General features: G+C 43.4%; 1 long non-coding RNA gene across 1 annotated transcript in view; it reads right to left on the bottom strand.

Annotated features, from left to right (window-relative positions):
* Nucleotides 1-444: 444 nt before the first annotated feature.
* The window catches only part of LOC149126944 (uncharacterized), a 58,336-nt gene continuing 52,286 nt past the window's right edge, over nt 445-6,494 (bottom strand). Inside the window, exon 3 of the long non-coding RNA XR_016232073.1 lies at nt 445-617. This is a non-coding gene — a long non-coding RNA (uncharacterized LOC149126944). The remainder of the gene's footprint in view (nt 618-6,494) is intronic.

Below are 6,494 nucleotides of genomic sequence, written 5' to 3'. Positions count from 1 at the left end.
CGAAGCCAGGAGCAAGGTGCTTCCTCCCAGTCTTCCAAGCAGGTACAGGGCCCAACCACTTGGGCCATCCTCCACTGCCTTCCCAGGCCACATCAGAGAGCTGGCTTGGAAGAGGAGCAACTGGGACAGAATCCGGCGCCCCGACTGGGACTAGAACCCCGGGGTGCCAGCGCCACAGGCAGAGGATTAGCCTAGTGAAGCGCCAGTCTTGATGGGCTTTTCAACATTGACTTCTCTAGCCTCCTCAGGCAGAGGTTGTAATAAACTCAAATAAGTTCTCATGACAACATATAATATCCTTGTTAAAAGAGTTCCTGCAAGTCTATTTTTTAAGCACTTTATTAAGTAACTTGACTAAACAGAAAAATTTTGGAGAGATGACAAAGGTACTAACTATGATTTTCCATAACTTGCATATGAATTTCCATAAATTGCAATGTTAAAGGATATTCCAGCAACTCTTTACTCATAATTACATTAAGAAAGTGTCAGTAATATGTTCAGACACCAAATGGATTGCCCAAGAGAATGAAGGAAGATGGAGCCGCCTTGGGAATCTATGAGGAGCCTTCATTCAGATGACTTCTCGTCCTTGTAAATAGAAGGTGAAAATCCATCTGAAGACAAAACACATCTGGAATTAGCCACTGTTCCATTGGAACTTTCCATAGGCTAACATGTGATATCTAGAAGTTATTGGACTTCCTGATTGCTCTTATTACTAATTCCAGATATCGATAATCAGAGGCTAGAACAAAATTATAACTTTTATAGCTTACACATACTGTCAGTTTAATGTATGTTGGTGTGAATTAGAATAATTTTAATGAAATAAATCAGACTTGCTTGCAGCTATTTTTCTTCTCATAACAACAAAAATAAACAAAAGGAATTTTTATTGGTTATTCCTTTATAGAACTGATGAGATATTAGAATATGCAGAAATGATTTTGTGCAAGAGGGAGGGAGCAGTGCAGGATGAAAATCACTTACAAGATATTCCTGGCATCACTGTCACCTTACTAACTCAATTTAGAGAAGTTAGTTAGTTTTCAAGATGAATTCTCTTTTCTACTATCATTGTTTGCATCTAATTTACTCTGTATGTTTATACAGTATAGTTATGTCTCATGACTGTCAAATATTCTCATTTGACTCTTACTCAATTTTTGCTGAAACATCCATACTTTTCAAGGATGTATCAACTAAAGAGGATGATATAGCAATCTTGAGTTGGAATTACATATGAATTGCGTATAGTACTGGCATCTGCATGAATTCTCTTGGACAATGTTCATATAATGTGGGTATTGTGATTGTAGTATTTTGTTTGCTTTTTAGTTTCATATATGCTTGTGTGAAAATTAACAAGAACAAGCAACAGTTGCTAACAGAATATCAGATTAATAAAAATTGGAATATACAGTTATAAACATTATCTTCTCCAAAGCAGAAAAAGTTCTGGCATAAACTCAAAAGCTGTATTTCCTTGGCTTTTGCCTTAAAGCAGAACTGACTGCCATGAGTTACGAAAATAATTACAGGAAAGGATGCCGAGGAAAATAAAGCAATAGAGAAGAGACATCTTAAGCCTACAAATTAAAACTTTATATGGTCAACAGTTTTCATAGGTACAGATGGTCTGACTATGTATTATCTGTGTATAAATAAATATGGTCACAGTACATGTAAAATATTTATAAATTAGTTGTAAGATGCAAGTACTTATTTATATTTGATATTTATTGCTCTTATCACCACACAATCAAGGCATTTTGGGGAAATTAAAAACACAAGTTAGTTCTAGCACTATCTGTAATAAACTCAACTCCATAAAAATAACCCTACATCTGAAATATCATTTTTGTAGACTGACTTTTTTTCCTCTACATAATGAGTAAAAGAAGCCACTGAACGGCCGGCGCCGCGGCTCACTAGGCTAATCCTCCGCCTAGCGGCGCCGGCACACCGGGTTCTAGTCCCGGTCGGGGCGCCGGATTCTGTCCCGGTTGCCCCTCTTCCAGGCCAGCCCTCTGCTGTGGCCCGGGAGTGCAGTGGAGGATGGCCCAGGTGCTTGGGCCCTGCACCCCATGGGAGACCAGGAAAAGCACCTGGCTCCTGGCTCCTGCCATCAGATCGGTGCCGTGCGCCGGCCGCAGCGCGGCGGCCATTGGAGGGTGAACCAACGGCAAAAAGGAAGACCTTTCTCTCTGTCTGTCTCTCTCACTGTCCACTCTGCCTGTCAAAAAAAAAAAAAAAAAAAAAAAAAAAAGCCACTGAACTATTACTGGTGACAATCTTCCAGGTCAGGTCAAGATGGCGGACTACAACATTTAATTCCCCTCCCATAGAATTTAATAAAATGAGCAAAGAGAAGAGAAAAACAAATAAACAGTAAGACAGTAGCAACAGCTGCCAAACAAAACAAGAGAAAAACATATTGCAAGTGAATAAACCAGCCCAAAGAAAGAAATCACGGTTCTGGAGAACAAGGAAGAAGTACACACAAAGAGCTCAGCTTCCACCCATGACCCCGCCCTCAGCAAGAGCCCGTCAGTCCTCCCTGACGTTATAGGAATGATGTTCGCAGTCAACCGTTACCTGATGATTCAACACTAGGGGAAAGGGCTCCAGGGAGATGTGAATGCAGTCGGGGACACTGAGCTGCCAGGCTCCGCTGACAGCGTGAAGGGATCTGTGCATCTTGGGAGGCACAGTGAAAGAGCGCTACCTGGCAGCTTCTTCCTCCAGGAGAAGTGAAGCCTGAAGGCTGGCAAAGGAGAGAGCGGCGTGCAGAGCTGCAGCACAGACGGCATCCCTCAGCATCTGAGCCCCCCCAGGTGCATGCCCACCCACCTCCCCGCCTCCCAGCTGGCCGGGAACTTCCTCCGTCTACAGTACTTTGGCTAGATTCTATGGTTCCTAGACTTCAGTTCGGAGGTGTGAAAGGGTGGACCACAGAAAAGGCAGTGTAGTGTCACCCACACTATATTGACGAAAATGAAAAATTTGAATAAAGTTAATATCCTATCAGATCCTGGTCACTACATCATTTCCATGCCGAATTACCAACCACCTTCAAAATCTTACGTTTTAATAATGTATGTCACATAGCAACAGCCCTCACCATCCAGATATCTTGACCCTGTGCTACCACTGCTCTCAGTCTCCTGTCACCGCACAACCTCTAGTTATTCAAACCCCAAGTCTCTGATCTGCCAGCTCTCCTGTTTCACCTGCTCTCCTTATCCAGGATAGACCCCAGGAACTCTAACCTTGCTGAAGAACAAGATCTATTCTCCTGGAACTGTCATCTGTCTTAGGTTCTGTGATCCCACTTCCTTCCTGTTTTGCTCTCTGGTGTATTCTGACTAGTTCATTCTGCTGCCATTATTTCTTTAAAAATTTTTTTAGTTAAAATCAGAGTTACAAAGAGAGAGAAGGAGAGGCAGAGAGAAAGAGAGATTTTTCCATCCACTGGTTCACTCCCCAAATGGCCACAATGGCCAGAGCCCCACCCATCCAAAGCCAATAACCAGGAGCTTCCTCCGGGTCTCCCTCATGGGTGCAAGGGCCCAAGGACTTGAGCCAACTTCCACTGCTTTCCCAGGCCATAGCAGAGAGCCGGATAGGAAGTGGAGCAGCCAGGACTCAAGCTGGCGCCCATATGGGATGCGGCACTGCAGGTGGTGGCTTTACCTGCTATGCCATAGCACCAGCCCCCTGCCCTTATTTCTAAAGGTGATCTTCCCTAGGGTTTTATCTCTGCCATCTTCAGGGTGCTCGCTCTCTCTCTCTCTCTCTCTCTCTCTCTTAGTTTTCTATTGCCACTGTGATAAATTAGCACAAATTTAGCAAAACATTTTTATTTGTCTTTAAGTTGAAAGTCAGTTTCACTAAGCTCAGTCAGTACGGCTGACTCCTTCCTGAGGCTTAGGGCAGTACCAGTTGTCTTGTCTTTTCGCGCTTCTGGTAGCCATCTGTGTTTCTTAGTTTATGCACTGAAGTGCATTACTGCAATCTCTGATTCCATCATCACACCACTTTCTCCTTTGCTTTTGATTCTTCTTGAATATCACTTCTAAGGAACGTTCTGTTACACTACGCCAACCACAGTAATCTGGGACAAGCCTAATCCCAAATGTTCTCAATCTAATCACAGCTGCAAAGTCCCTATTTCATATAAAGGAACATTTATTTGCAGATTCCAGGGTTTGGTATGCACAAGCATGTGGGGTGGGCACGGGGGGGTTATTGCACAACTGATTGTACTATTCTTATTCCTGGGGTTTTAATTCCAAAATCTCAATTAGCCTCATATACCTCTCTCTTTCTCTCTATCTCTCCCTGTTTCTCTGTAATTTTGATTTTCAAACAAAACAAAAAAAAATTTTTTAAAAAGGGAGAGGTGGGTCGGAGGTGAGCTAGCATTGTGGCATAGTGGGTAAAGCAATAGCGTATGATGCTGGCATCCCATATGGGCTCCAATTCGTGTCCCAGCTGTTCCACCTCAAGTCCAGCTCTTGCAAATGCCTGGGAAAGCAGGGTAAGATGGCCCAAGTCCTTGGACCCCTGCGCCCACATAGGGGACCTGGGTGAAGCTCCTGGCTCCTGGCTTCGGCCTGGCCCATCCCTGGTCATTGCGGCTATCTGAGGAGTGAACTGGCAGATGGAAGATTTCTCTCTCTCTCTGTCTCTCCCCGCTCCCCTCTGTAACTCTGCCTTTCAAATAAATAAATAAATCTTACAAAAAGAAAAGACTCGTATACTTAAGGGCTTATACTCTGCCAGGAACTGTGTTAGGTTTCCAGGAAAATGATAAAATCCTATAAGCACAAGTAGGTCTTGTACTTTTTAAACTGTTCTTTCAAAAATGTTGCATTAATAATTTTTGATTATCATAAATGTTATTGAGGAGCCAGCACTGTGGTGTAGCAGGTAAAGCCACTGCCTGCAGTGCCAGCATCTCATATGGGAGCTGGTTTGAGTCTCGGCTGCTCTATTCCAATCTGGCTCTCTGCTTTGGCCCAGGAAAGCAATGGAGATGGCCCAATTGCCCACATGGGAGACCCGGAGAAAGTTCCTGGCTCCTGGCTTCAGATGGACCTAATTCCAGCTGTTGTGGCCATCTGGGGAGTGAACCAGCAGATTGGAGACCTCTCTCTCTGCCTCTGCCTCTGCCTCTTTGTAACTCTGCCTTTCAAATAAACAAATAAATATTAAAAAAACTTAAAAGTAAATAAATAAACCAATCTTTAAAAAAGAACTGTTATTGAAGTTTATTTTTGTGGTATTTTAATATTTAAGAAGTTAGAGCATAAACAAGATTGGTATTTTTTCCTCTTTTGGTTTTTGATAAGGAATGCCAAGTTAAGTTTCTCTTTGTGGGAGATGCACAAATGGTCTTAGATAGAGGGTGGCAATAATTTCTTCTCAACCAACACATTCATATTTTCAGGACAAAGGACATTACAAACAGTGCTGCTACAGTAAATATTATATTTTTGGAAATATACAGAAGCTCTTTTAAATTCTATTTATTTATTTATTTTTAGTTTATTTGAAAGACTGAGAATACCTGGAGACAGACCTTCCATCCACTGGCTCACTCTTCAAATGCTCACAATATGTGGGCCTGGGCCGGGCCAAAGCTAGGGGCCAGAAACTCCTTCTAGATCTCTCACATGAGTGATGAGAACCCAAGAGCCATCATCTGCTGCCCATCAGGTGCATCAGCAAGGAAATAGGTCAGGAGTGAAGTGATGGGGACTGAAACCAGGCTCTCTGGATATGGGATGTGCGTATCCCAAGTGGAGACTTATCCCCTGTGCCACACACACACACCTGTGCAGAAACCTTAATCTCTGTGTTTTAAAGTTTTGCAGAGCTGGAGTTGTGATTAGCAAGATGCCTGCTTAAGATCACCTAACTTTGTGATAGGGTGCTAGGAAGATGGCTTTCATTATCACTCCATCTCATAGCAACTCCACATTATCAATACAAAGTCTTCAAAGTTGATTATGTAAATGACCCAAGCAGACAGGAAAGTCACTGCCCTGTCTCTGTGTTTTCTGGTTGATGTAATGACAGCAACAACAATAACAAAACCACTGATTTTTTTAAAGCTTTATTTATTTACTTGCACCTCAGAGTTTCACAGAGAGAGAAGGAGAGGCAGAGAGAGAGAGGGGTCTTCCATCTGCTGGTTCACTCCCCAACTGGCCGCAATGGCCAGAGCAGCGCTGATCCGAAGCCAGGAGCCAGGCAGGAGCTTATTATTGGTTTCCTACGCTGCAGCTGGGGCCCAAGCACTTGGGCCATCTTCTACTGTTTTCCTAGGCCATAGCAGAGAGCTGGATTGGAAGTGGAGCAGCCAGGTCTCGAACCAGCACCCATATAGGATGCTGGCACTGCAGATGGCAGCTTTAACTGCTACGCCACAGCACTGGCCCCAAAACCAGATATTTGAAACAGAAATTTGCTGAAGGCTGGGA

Source organism: Oryctolagus cuniculus, chromosome 4 (genome assembly GCF_051225735.1).
Source record: "Oryctolagus cuniculus isolate XC-2025 breed Fujian yellow rabbit chromosome 4, ASM5122573v1, whole genome shotgun sequence".
NCBI lineage: Eukaryota > Metazoa > Chordata > Mammalia > Lagomorpha > Leporidae > Oryctolagus > Oryctolagus cuniculus.
This window is presented reverse-complemented; position numbering and strand designations above follow the sequence as displayed.